Genomic DNA, 13,795 nt, shown 5'->3' with positions numbered 1-13,795 from the left:
ATTATTGTAACGTCTCCAGTCATGTAGAATTGCAGGAAACAATTTTTTTTCCTTGGACCCCACAAACCCCTGGTCTTCAGGACTGAGCCCCGAATATTATGAAACTCTGGTGACAGCCCTGGCTAGCATGCTAGTGGTTCCTATACACTTCCAGTCATTGTGCTAACACTAGTTAGCATTGGCTCGCGAAACTGTCTTCCTTCATACTGGATGCAGATAGTCATACTGGATGCAGATAGTCATACTGGATGCAGATAGTCATACTGGATGCAGATAGTCATACTGGATGCAGATAGTCATACTGGATGCAGATAGTCATACTGGATGCAGATAGTCATACTGGATGCAGATAGTCTAAATGAAAACGGTGTCCAGGAGTTCATCTGACTCTTGGGGGAAGCAGATAAAAGGGCCTCTCCACTGCTCAATTCAACTTCTGTTCGCCATTGGTTCAACAATGACGTGGAAACAACGTTGATTCAACCAGTGTGTGCCCAGTGGGTCATTGCCAAAATCCCGAACTATCCCCTTAAGCTCATTAGGACATTAGCCTACATAACATATAGCCTAATGTTTTCTCAATGTTTGCTCAAATTAATAGAAGAAACATTTAGAAATGTGAGGCTTTCTGTCCCTCAGGCTATTATGACCACAGTTAGGCTAATTCATTTTCAAATTAAAGTCAGGCTTATTCCAAAGGGGTTGGCAGACACTTTGTAGGCTACCTGTCATTCTCGATTGACTATGACCACATTTGCGTACTTACATTTCCTGTAGACTCAGCAAGGCATTGATTATTCTCAACGAAAACTCCATCAAACGTCTCGACTCATCCATGGAAACGTCATTCCGTCAATTTCTGATCATCAACATCCACAGATGATTGATTAACGTCAGATCAGCCGTTCGATTGCGGATCAACTTCAGAGAGAGAAGGAGCAGCACAGAGAGAGAGAGAGAGGGAGAGGGAGGGAGGGAGAGAGGGAGGGAGAGGGAAAGCAAAGGCAATCCCTTTGCGCGCGTCCGTGCAGTGAGCGGCCGGAGCAGAGCCAGGGTGACCGCGCATTCCGGTGCCGCTCGTCCTCTGTACCGCCGATTATCCACGGCTCATTGCGGTATTAAGAACCTATGAGGCTGCACGCGGTCCTACGTGCGCTCAATCAGTTGTGTTTAAATTCATGTGTAGATCAAACACAGTGCTCAAAGTTTGAGCCACGAACAGAAGTAAAAGTTTAAAGATGAATACAAAGACAGACTACATGACTTAAATGACAAAGGCTTTTTTTTTTTTTTGCATATTTTATGAGGGTAATAAAAGCAGGAAATATACTGTAGGTTGTATTAAGTACCCAAGAAATGCCCATAGCTCATTTTGAGTTCCAAGGAAAATACTCAGCACACAGAATAAGCACCCCCCCCCCCCCTTTAGGATGTCTTGAGCGCTGCAGAGTAATGCTGAAGCCTACTTCAGATAAATGTTTAGGCGTTGAATCACTGAGGAGCATCAGGCTATAACCTGTACCAGAGATACCAACAGGGTTATACAACACTGGCTAACAGAGATTTATAGCCCTATACGTTAACTATAAGTCCCAGTATCATCTAAGAACCCATGAGGCCGTCAAAGAGTTCAACGCCACAGACAGGCACCCGGGGAAGCTGACAGGCCGAGGTCCCGGCTCTAGTGGGGGGGTTGCAGGGTAGGGCACTGCCTGACTCAGGTTTAACTGTTAAATTGCAGTAAGCAAGCTATGAAACAAGCTTTGAAACAGCTAAACATTTTCTGACTGCCCACCCAGACAAATCATTCTGGAGCCGGCAGTGGCCGTATAGGCCTAAATGTAGCGATTGATGGGGGAACAGCTGAAACGGGGCGTGAACCATCGACTGAGGTTACAGGGCAACTACACTGCCTCCTGTACCTTAATGACATTATTGAATAATGGCCGGAGCACTCAGTTATGATATGATTATATGACAGACTCCACCCGCTGGCACAACAAGATCACAGAGGACCAGACTAGGAGGATGTCAGCTTCATACACTGTGTGTGTGTGTGTGTGTGTATTTGTGTGTGTACATGTGTGTTTTACACACTGTGTGTGTATGTGTGTGTGTGTATTTGTGTGCGTACGTGTGTGTGTGTGTGTGTACTTTATACACTGCGTGTGTGTGTGTGTGTTATGTATTTTACCAGGTAAATTGACTGAGAACACATTATCTACAGCAATGACCTGGGGAATGACCTGGGGAATGACCTGGGGAATGACCTGGGGAATGACCTGGGGAATGACCTGGGGAATGACCTGGGGAATGACCTGGGGAATAGTTACAAATCAAATCACACTTTCCATATCACATGCAGCGACTAAAACTGGAGTAGACTTTACAGAGAAATGCTTTGGAACCTTTCCCAACGATGCAGAGTAACAACATGAATAAATAGTAACACAAGAGGAATAAAATAAAATACACAAGAATGGAGCTACAGAATATACAGGAAGTACCAGATCAATGTGTAGCTATATACAGGAAGTACCAGATCAATGTGGAGCTATATACAGGGAGTACCAGTACCAGATCAATGTGGAGCTATATACAGGGAGTACCAGTACCAGATCAATGTGGAGCTATATACAGGGAGTACCAGTACCAGATCAATGTGGAGCTATATACAGGGAGTACCAGTACCAGATCAATGTGGAGCTATATACAGGAAGTACCAGTACCAGATCAATATGGAGCTATATACAGGGAGTACCAGATCAATGTGGAGCTATATACAGGAAGTACCAGTACCAGATCAATGTGGAGCTATATACAGGGAGTACCAGTACCAGATCAATATGGAGCTATATACAGTGAGTACCAGTACCAGATCAATGTGGAGCTATATACAGGGAGTACCAGTACCAGATCAATGTGGAGCTATATACAGGGAGTACCAGTACCAGATCAATGTGGAGCTATATACAGGGAGTACCAGTACCAGATCAATGTGGAGCTATATACAGGGAGTACCAGTACCAGATCAATGTGGATCTATATACAGGGAGTACCAGATCAATGTGGAGCTATATACAGTGAGTACCAGTACCAGACCAATGTGGAGCTATATACAGTGAGTACCAGTACCAGATCAATGTGGAGCTATATACAGGGAGTACCAGTACCAGATCAATATGGAGCTATATACAGTGAGTACCAGTACCAGATCAATGTGGAGCTATATACAGGGAGTACCAGATCAATGTGGAGCTATATACAGGGAGTACCAGCACCAGATCAATGTGGAGCTATATACAGGGAGTACCAGTACCAGACCAATGTGGAGCTATATACAGGGAGTACCAGTACCAGATCAATGTGGAGCTATATACAGGGAGTACCAGTACCAGATCAATGTGGAGCTATATACAGGGAGTACCAGATCAATGTGGAGCTATATACAGGGAGTACCAGCACCAGATCAATGTGGAGCTATATACAGGGAGTACCAGTACCAGATCAATGTGGATCTATATACAGGGAGTACCAGATCAATGTGGAGCTATATACAGTGAGTACCAGTACCAGATCAATGTGGAGCTATATACAGGGAGTACCAGTACCAGATCAATGTGGAGCTATATACAGGGAGTACCAGTACCAGATCAATGTGGAGCTATATACAGGGAGTACCAGTACCAGATCAATGTGGATCTATATACAGGGAGTACCAGATCAATGTGGAGCTATATACAGTGAGTACCAGTACCAGACCAATGTGGAGCTATATACAGTGAGTACCAGTACCAGATCAATGTGGAGCTATATACAGGGAGTACCAGTACCAGATCAATATGGAGCTATATACAGTGAGTACCAGTACCAGATCAATGTGGAGCTATATACAGGGAGTACCAGTACCAGATCAATGTGGAGCTATATACAGGGAGTACCAGTACCAGATCAATGTGGAGCTATATACAGGGAGTACCAGTACCAGATCAATGTGGAGCTATATACAGGGAGTACCAGTACCAGATCAATGTGGAGCTATATACAGGGAGTACCAGTACCAGATCAATGTGGAGCTATATACAGGGAGTACCAGTACCAGATCACTGTGGAGCTATATACAGGGAGTACCAGTACCAGATCAATGTGAAGCTATATACAGGGAGTACCAGTACCAGATCAATGTGAAGCTATATACAGGGAGTACCAGTACCAGATCAATGTGGAGCTATATACAGGGAGTACCAGTACCAGATCAATATGGAGCTATATACAGGGAGTACCAGTACCAGATCAATGTGGAGCTATATACAGGGAGTACCAGTACCAGATCAATGTGGATCTATATACAGGGAGTACCAGATCAATGTGGAGCTATATACAGGGAGTACCAGTACCAGATCAATGTAGAGCTATATACAGGGAGTACCAGTACCAGATCAATGTGGAGCTATATACAGGGAGTACCAGTACCAGATCAATGTGGAGCTATATACAGGGAGTACCAGTACCAGATCAATGTGGTGGTATATACAGTGAGTACCAGTACCAGATCAATGTGGAGCTATATACAGGGAGTACCAGTACCAGATCAATGTGGAGCTATATACAGGGAGTACCAGTACCAGATATAAGGGGGACAAAGGGGTCTGTCTATAAGGAGAACAAAGGGGTCAGTCTATAAGGAGAACAAAGGGGTCTGTCTATAAGGAGAACAAAGGGGTCTGTCTATAAGGAGAACAAAGGGGTCTGTCTATAAGGAGAACAAAAGGGTCAGTCTATAAGGAGAACAAAGGGGTCTGTCTATAAGGAGAACAAAGGGGTCTGTCTATAAGGAGAACAAAGGGGTCTGTCTATAAGGAGAACAAAGGGGTCTGTCTATAAGGAGAACAAAGGGGTCAGTCTATAAGGAGAACAAAAGGGGTCTGTCTATAAGGAGAACAAAGGGGTCTGTCTATAAGGAGAACAAAGGGGTCTGTCTATAAGGAGAACAAAAGGGTCAGTCTATAAGGAGAACAAAGGGGTCTGTCTATAAGGAGAACAAAGGGGTCTGTCTATAAGGAGAACAAAGGGGTCTGTCTATAAGGAGAACAAAGGGGTCTGTCTATAAGGAGAACAAAGGGGTCTGTCTATAAGGAGAACAAAGGGGTCTGTCTATAAGGAGAACAAAGGGGTCTGTCTATAAGGAGAACAAAGGGGTCTGTCTATAAGGAGAACAAAGGGGTCAGTCTATAAGGAGAACAAAGGGGTCTGTCTATAAGGAGAACAAAGGGGTCTGTCTATAAGGAGAACAAAGGGGTCTGTCTATAAGGAGAACAAAGGGGTCTGTCTATAAGAAGAACAAAGGGGTCTGTCTATAAGGAGAACAAAGGGGTCTGTCTATAAGGAGAACAAAGGGGTCTGTCTATAAGGAGAACAAAGGGGTCTGTCTATAAGGAGAACAAAGGGGTCTGTCTATAAGGAGAACAAAGGGGTCTGTCTATAAGGAGAACAAAGGTGTCTATCTAAAAGGAGAACAAAGGGGTCTGTCTATAAGGAGAACAAAGGGGTCTGTCTATAAGGAGAACAAAGGGGTCAGTCTATAAGGAGAACAAAGGGGTCTGTCTATAAGGAGAACAAAGGGGTCAGTCTATAAGGAGAACAAAGGGGTCTGTCTATAAGGAGAACAAAGGGGTCAGTCTATAAGGAGAACAAAGGGGTCTGTCTATAAGGAGAACAAAGGGGTCTGTCTATAAGGAGAACAAAGGGGTCTGTCTATAAGGAGAACAAAAGGGTCAGTCTATAAGGAGAACAAAGGGGTCAGTCTATAAGGAGAACAAAAGGGTCAGTCTATAAGGAGAACAAAGGGGTCTGTCTATAAGGAGAACAAAGGGGTCTGTCTATAAGGAGAACAAAGGGGTCTGTCTATAAGGAGAACAAAGGGGTCTGTCTATAAGGAGAACAAAGGGGTCTGTCTATAAGGAGAACAAAGGGGTCTGTCTATAAGGAGAACAAAGGGGTCTGTCTATAAGGAGAACAAAGGGGTCTGTCTATAAGGAGAACAAAGGGGTCTGTCTATAAGGAGAACAAAGGGGTCTGTCTATAAGGAGAACAAAGGGGTCTGTCTATAAGGAGAACAAAGGGGTCTGTCTATAAGGAGAACAAAGGGGTCAGTCTATAAGGAGAACAAAGGGGTCTGTCTATAAGGAGAACAAAGGGGTCTGTCTATAAGGAGAACAAAGGGGTCAGTCTATAAGGAGAACAAAGGGGTCTGTCTATAAGGAGAACAAAGGGGTCAGTCTATAAGGAGAACAAAGGGGTCAGTCTATAAGGAGAACAAAGGGGTCAGTCTATAAGGAGAACAAAGGGGTCTGTCTATAAGGAGAACAAAGGGGTCTGTCTATAAGGAGAACAAAGGGGTCAGTCTATAAGGAGAACAAAGGGGTCAGTCTATAAGGAGAACAAAGGGGTCTGTCTATAAGGAGAACAAAGGGGTCAGTCTATAAGGAGAACAAAGGGGTCAGTCTATAAGGAGAACAAAGGGGTCTGTCTATAAGGAGAACAAAGGGGTCAGTCTATAAGGAGAACAAAGGGGTCAGTCTATAAGGAGAACAAAGGGGTCAGTCTATAAGGAGAACAAAGGGGTCAGTCTATAAGGAGAACAAAGGGGTCAGTCTATAAGGAGAACAAAGGGGTCAGTCTATAAGGAGAACAAAGGGGTCAGTCTATAAGAGTCAGATGAGGTACCCCTAGATGCTGACCTAGGGTCTGTTTTGCTAATCAAGGTTAGGATTTGGAGAAGGAAAACTGGTCCTAGATCTGTGCCTAAGGGCAACTTTAAACAACAGAGCCACTGTACTGTGTGCAGGGTTGGGTAGGTTACTGTCTCCATGGCTATGGTTGTCAGGGTTACTGTCTACATGGCTATGGTTGTCAGGGTTGGGTAGGTTACTGTCTAAATGTAATCCATTACAGTTACTAGTTACATGTCCAGAATTTTAATTAGTAACGTAACTTTTGTATTACCAAACTCAGTATCATAATCTGACTACTTTCCATTACTTTTGGATGACTTTCCCCTTAAGAGGCCTTAAGGATCCATCATAGTGGTCTCTGATTGGTGGTCATCATCTGGTGTGTCATCATAGTGGTCTCTGATTGGTGGTCATCATTTGATGTGTCATCATAGTGGTCTCTGATTCGTGGTCATCATTTGATGTGTCATCATAATGGTCTCTGATTGGTGGTCATCATCTGGTGTGTCATCATAGTGGTCTCTGATTGGTGGTCATCATTTGGTGTGTCATCATAGTGGTCTCTGATTGGTGGTCATCATTTGGTGTGTCATCATAGTGGTCTCTGATTGGTGGTCATTATCTGGTGTGTCATTATAGTGGTCTCTGATTGGTGGTCAGACTCCCTCAGGTGGAACAGAACGCGTCTCCTTCCTGAGTGGTATGACGGCTGCGTGGTCCCATGGTGTTTATATGGTACCTTCAGGTGTTTGTAAATTGTTCCCAAGGATGAACCAGACTTGTGGGGGTCTACCATTTTTTCCCCTTAGGTATTGGCTGATTTATTTTGATTTCCCCATGATGTCAAGCAAAGAGGCACTGAGTTTGAAGGTAGGCCTTGAAATACATCCACAGTTACACCTCCAATTGACTCAAATGATGTCAATTAGCCTATCAGAAGCTTCTAAAGCCATGACGTCATTTTCTGGAATTTTCCAAGCTGTTTAAAGGCACAGTCAGCTTAGTGTATGTAAACTTCTGACCCACAGGAATTATGATACAGTGAATTATAAGTGAAATAATCTGTTTGTAAACAATTGTTGGAAAAATTACTTGTGTCATGCAGAAAGTAGATGTCCTAACCGACTTGCCAAAACTATAGTTTGTTAACAAGAAATGTGTGGAGTGGTTGAAAAACGAGTTTTAATGACTCCAACCTAAGTGTATGTAAACTTCCGACTTCAACTGTATATATATATATATATATATATATATACAGTACCAGTCAAAAGTTTGGACACACCTACTCATTCCAGGGTTTTTCTTAATTTTTACTATTTTTTACATTGTAGAATAATGGTGAAGACATCAAAACTATGAAATAACACATATGGAATCATTTAGTAACCAAAAAGGTGTTAAACTAAATATATTTTATAGTTGAGATTCTTCAAAGTAGCCACCCTTTTCCTTGATGACAGCTTTGCACACTCTTGGCATTCTCTCAACCAGCTTTACACAGGTAAAGACAAACGCATGCACACACATACATTGTAATATTGTTGTATTGTGGTATTATACATTTTGTATTGTAGATATGTAGTGGTGTAATAATGTTATATGATGTACTGTTTTATATTTTGTTTTATGTGTGATGTAAGTGCCTTAATGTGTTTGGACCCCAGGAAGAGTAGCTGCTGCCTTGGCAGGAACTACTGGGGATCCATAATAAACCACAGGAAGAGTAGCTGCTGCCTTGGCAGGAACTAATGGGGATCCATAATAAACCCCAGGAAGAGTAGCTGCTGCCTTGGCAGGAACTAATGGGAATCCATAATAAACCCCAGGAAGAGTAGCTGCTGCCTTGGCAGGAACTAATGGGAATCCATAATAAACCCCAGGAAGAGTAGCTGCTGCCTTGGCAGGAACTAATGGGGATCCATAATAAACCCCAGGAAGAGTAGCTGCTGCCTTGGCAGGAACTAATGGGGATCCATAATAAACCCCAGGAAGAGTAGCTGCTGCCTTGGCAGGAACTAATGGGGATCCATAATAAACCCCAGGAAGAGTAGCCGCTGCCTTGGCAGGAACTAATGGGGATCCATAATAAACCCCAGGAAGAGTAGCTGCTGCCTTGGCAGGAACTAAAGGGGATCCATAATAAACCACAGGAAGAGTAGCTGCTGCCTTGGCAGGAACTAATGGGGATCCATAATAAACCCCAGGAAGAGTAGCTGCTGCCTTGGCAGGAACTAATGGGAATCCATAATAAACCCCAGGAAGAGTAGCTGCTACCTTGGCAGGAACTAATGGGGATCCATAATAAACCCCAGGAAGAGTAGCTGCTGCCTTGGCAGGAACTAATGGGGATCCATAATAAACCCCAGGAAGAGTAGCTGCTGCCTTGGCAGGAACTAATGGGGATCCATAATAAACCCCAGGAAGAGTAGCCGCTGCCTTGGCAGGAACTAATGGGGATCCATAATAAACCCCAGGAAGAGTAGCTGCTGCCTTGGCAGGAACTAAAGGGGATCCATAATAAACCACAGGAAGAGTAGCTGCTGCCTTGGCAGGAACTAATGGGGATCCATAATAAACCCCAGGAAGAGTAGCTGCTGCCTTGGCAGGAACTAATGGGAATCCATAATAAACCCCAGGAAGAGTAGCTGCTGCCTTGGCAGGAACTAATGGGGATCCATAATAAACCCCAGGAAGAGTAGCTGCTACCTTGGCAGGAACTAATGGGGATCCATAATAAACCCCAGGAAGAGTAGCTGCTGCCTTGGCAGGAACTAATGGGGATCCATAATAAACCCCAGGAAGAGTAGCTGCTGCCTTGGCAGGAACTAATGGGGATCCATAATAAACCCCAGGAAGAGTAGCCGCTGCCTTGGCAGGAACTAATGGGGATCCATAATAAACCCCAGGAAGAGTAGCTGCTGCCTTGGCAGGAACTAAAGGGGATCCATAATAAACCACAGGAAGAGTAGCTGCTGCCTTGGCAGGAACTAATGGGGATCCATAATAAACCCCAGGAAGAGTAGCTGCTGCCTTGGCAGGAACTAATGGGGATCCATAATAAACCCCAGGAAGAGTAGCTGCTGCCTTGGCAGGAACTAATGGGGATCCATAATAAACCCCAGGAAGAGTAGCTGCTACCTTGGCAGGAACTAATGGGGATCCATAATAAACCCCAGGAAGAGTAGCTGCCGCCTTGGCAGGAACTAATGGGGATCCATAATAAACCCCAGGAAGAGTAGCCGCTGCCTTGGCAGGAACTAATGGGGATCCATAATAAACCCCAGGAAGAGTAGCTGCTGCCTTGGCAGGAACTAATGGGGATCCATAATAAACCCCAGGAAGAGTAGCCGCTGCCTTGGCAGGAACTAATGGGGATCCATAATAAACCCCAGGAAGAGTAGCTGCTGCCTTGGCAGGAACTAAAGGGGATCCATAATAAACCACAGGAAGAGTAGCTGCTGCCTTGGCAGGAACTAATGGGGATCCATAATAAACCCCAGGAAGAGTAGCTGCTGCCTTGGCAGGAACTAATGGGAATCCATAATAAACCCCAGGAAGAGTAGCTGCTGCCTTGGCAGGAACTAATGGGGATCCATAATAAACCCCAGGAAGAGTAGCTGCTGCCTTGGCAGGAACTAATGGGGATCCATAATAAACCCCAGGAAGAGTAGCTGCTACCTTGGCAGGAACTAATGGGGATCCATAATAAACCCCAGGAAGAGTAGCCGCTGCCTTGGCAGGAACTAATGGGGATCCATAATAAACCCCAGGAAGAGTAGCTGCTGCCTTGGCAGGAACTAAAGGGGATCCATAATAAACCACAGGAAGAGTAGCTGCTGCCTTGGCAGGAACTAATGGGGATCCATAATAAACCCCAGGAAGAGTAGCTGCTGCCTTGGCAGGAACTAATGGGGATCCATAATAAACCCCAGGAAGAGTAGCTGCTGCCTTGGCAGGAACTAATGGGGATCCATAATAAACCCCAGGAAGAGTAGCCGCTGCCTTGGCAGGAACTAATGGGGATCCATAATAAACCCCAGGAAGAGTAGCTGCTGCCTTGGCAGGAACTAATGGGGATCCATAATAAACCCCAGGAAGAGTAGCTGCTGCCTTGGCAGGAACTAATGGGGATCCATAATAAACCCCAGGAAGAGTAGCTGCTACCTTGGCAGGAACTAATGGGGATCCATAATAAACCCCAGGAAGAGTAGCTGCCGCCTTGGCAGGAACTAATGGGGATCCATAATAAACCCCAGGAAGAGTAGCCGCTGCCTTGGCAGGAACTAATGGGGATCCATAATAAACCCCAGGAAGAGTAGCTGCCGCCTTGGCAGGAACTAATGGGGATCCATAATAAACCCCAGGAAGAGTAGCCGCTGCCTTGGCAGGAACTAATGGGGATCCATAATAAACCCCAGGAAGAGTAGCTGCTGCCTTGGCAGGAACCAATGGGGATCCATAATAAACCCCAGGAAGAGTAGCTGCTGCCTTGGCAGGAACTAATGGGGATCCATAATAAACCCCAGGAAGAGTAGCTGCTGCCTTGGCAGGAACTAATGGGGATCCATAATAAACCCCAGGAAGAGTAGCTGCTGCCTTGGCAGGAACTAATGAGGATCCATAATAAACCCCAAGAAAAGTAGCTGCTGCCTTGGCAGGAACTAATGGGGATCCATAATAAACCCCAGGAAGAGTAGCTGCTACCTTGGCAGGAACTAATGGGGATCCATAATAAATACAATAGCACACTCCCTCAAACCTTAGACATCTGTGGCATTGTGTTGTATGACAAAACTAGACATTTTAGAGTGGCCTTTTATTGTCTCCAGCACAAGGTGCACCTGTGTAATGATCATGCTGTTGAATCAGCTTCTTGATATGCCACACCTGCCAGATGGATGGATTATCTTGGCAAAGGAGAAATGCTTACTAACAGGGATGTAAACAAACTTGTGCCCCCAAAAAATTGAGAAATAAGCTTTTTGTGCGTATGGACAATTTCTGGGATCTTTTATTTCAGCTCAAGAAACATGGGACCAGCACTTTACATGTTACGTTTATATTGTTGTTCAGTGTAGACAGTATGTCATATAACTGATTACATATAATATATATATTAAATATAATCAGTTACTCCCCAACCCTGACTTTGTGTGTCATAGCTTCCTTCCACTGCATTGTACTGTGTGTGTGTGTGTGTGTGTGTGTGTCTTTGTGTGTGTGTGTGTGTAACATACAGTTCTCTACAAGGGTCTCCTCTACCCTCAACAACCAACACTGCTGCTGCTACTGTCTATTATCTATCCTGATTGTCTAGTCACTTTTAGCCCTACCTACATGTACAAATGACCTCGACTTACCTGTACCCCCACACATTGACTCAGTACCGGCACCCCATGTATATAGCCTCGGTATTGTTATTTTATTGTGTTACTTAAAAAAAAAAAAAACATTTGTTTATTTAGTAAATATTTTCTTAACCCTATTTCTTAAAACTGCATTGTTGGTTAAGGGCTCGTAAGTAAACATTTCACTGTAAGGTCTACACCTGTTGTATTCGGAGCATGTGACAAATAACATTTGATTTGATTTACTCCAGGTCAACGTCTTCAGGTTTCCTCCCAGTTAAGTTTAATCCATTAATTTAACTGATGACCCACACAGCAGGCTAATCTAATCTGGGTTACACCACGTGCTGCCACGCTCCCAGCCTCTGTGTGTGTGTGTGTTCGTGTGTGTGTTCGTGTGTGTTCGTGTATGAGTGTGTTCATGTGTGTGTGTGTTCGTGTGTGTGTTCGTTTATGAGTGTGTGTTCGTGTATGAGTGTGTTCATGTGTGTGTGTGTTCATGTGTGTGTGTGTTTGTGTGTGTGTGTATGCTGCTCTGCTCCACAGCCTTCCCTCCCCTCTTGGTCTAAAGTAGTGCACTATATAGGGAATAGGGTGCCATTCTCTGGTCTAAAGTAGTGCACTATATAGGGAATAGGGTGCCATTTGACACAACCTAATAAGAGTCTTTAGCTTGCTGATCACAGGAAGCTGGTCTACAGGGTAATGGGTCTGGTTCTATTAACACTAATGTAGCCTGGTTCTATTAACACTAAGGTAGCCTGGTTCTATTAACACTAAGGTAGCCTGGTTCTATTAACACTAAGGTAGCCTGGTTCTATTAACACTAAGGTAGCCTGGTTCTATTAACACTAAGGTAGCCTGGTTCTATTAACACTAAGGTAGCCTGGTTCTATTAACACTAATGTAGCCTGGTTCTATTAACACTAAGGTAGCCTGGTTCTATTAACACTAAGGTAGCCTGGTTCTATTAACACTAAGGTAGCCTGGTTCTATTAACACTAAGGTAGCCTGGTTCTATTAACACTAATGTAGCCTGGTTCTATTAACACTAAGGTAGCCTGGTTCTATTAACACTAAGGTAGCCTGGTTCTATTAACACTAAGGTAGCCTGGTTCTATTAACACTAAGGTAGCCTGGTTCTATTAACACTAAGGTAGCCTGGTTCTATTAACACTAATGTAGCCTGGTTCTATTAACACTAAGGTAGCCTGGTTCTATTAACACTAAGGTAGCCTGGTTCTATTAACACTAAGGTAGCCTGGTTCTATTAACACTAAGGTAGCCTGGTTCTATTAACACTAAGGTAGCCTGGTTCTATTAACACTAAGGTAGCCTGGTTCTATTAACACTAAGGTAGCCTGGTTCTATTAACACTAAGGTAGCCTGGTTCTATTAACACTAAGGTAGCCTGGTTCTATTAACACTAAGGTAGCCTGGTTCTATTAACACTGTAAGGTAGCCTGGTTCTATTAACACTAAGGTAGCCTGGTTCTTTAAACACTGTAAGGTAGCCTGGTTCTATTAACACTAAGGTAGCCTGGTTCTATTAACACTAAGGTAGCCTGGTTCTATTAACACTAAGGTAGCCTGGTTCTATTAACACTAAGGTAGCCTGGTTCTATTAACACTAAGGTAGCCTGGTTCTATTAACACTAAGGTAGCCTGGTCCAACAGACACAATAAATAATCAGAGAGACAGACACGCTGATA

General features: G+C 44.1%; 1 protein-coding gene across 1 annotated transcript in view; it reads right to left on the bottom strand.

Annotated features, from left to right (window-relative positions):
- The window catches only part of LOC311099904 (thrombospondin type-1 domain-containing protein 1-like), a gene marked incomplete at its 3' end in the record, with an annotated part of 40,615 nt that extends 39,754 nt beyond the window's left edge, over positions 1-861 (bottom strand). Inside the window, exon 1 of the mRNA XM_084140623.1 lies at positions 767-861. The remainder of the gene's footprint in view (positions 1-766) is intronic.
- Positions 862-13,795: the final 12,934 nt, after the last annotated feature.

This window comes from Coregonus lavaretus (genome assembly GCF_964263955.1).
Source record: "Coregonus lavaretus genome assembly, chromosome: 24".
Taxonomy (NCBI): domain Eukaryota; kingdom Metazoa; phylum Chordata; class Actinopteri; order Salmoniformes; family Salmonidae; genus Coregonus; species Coregonus lavaretus.
This window is presented reverse-complemented; position numbering and strand designations above follow the sequence as displayed.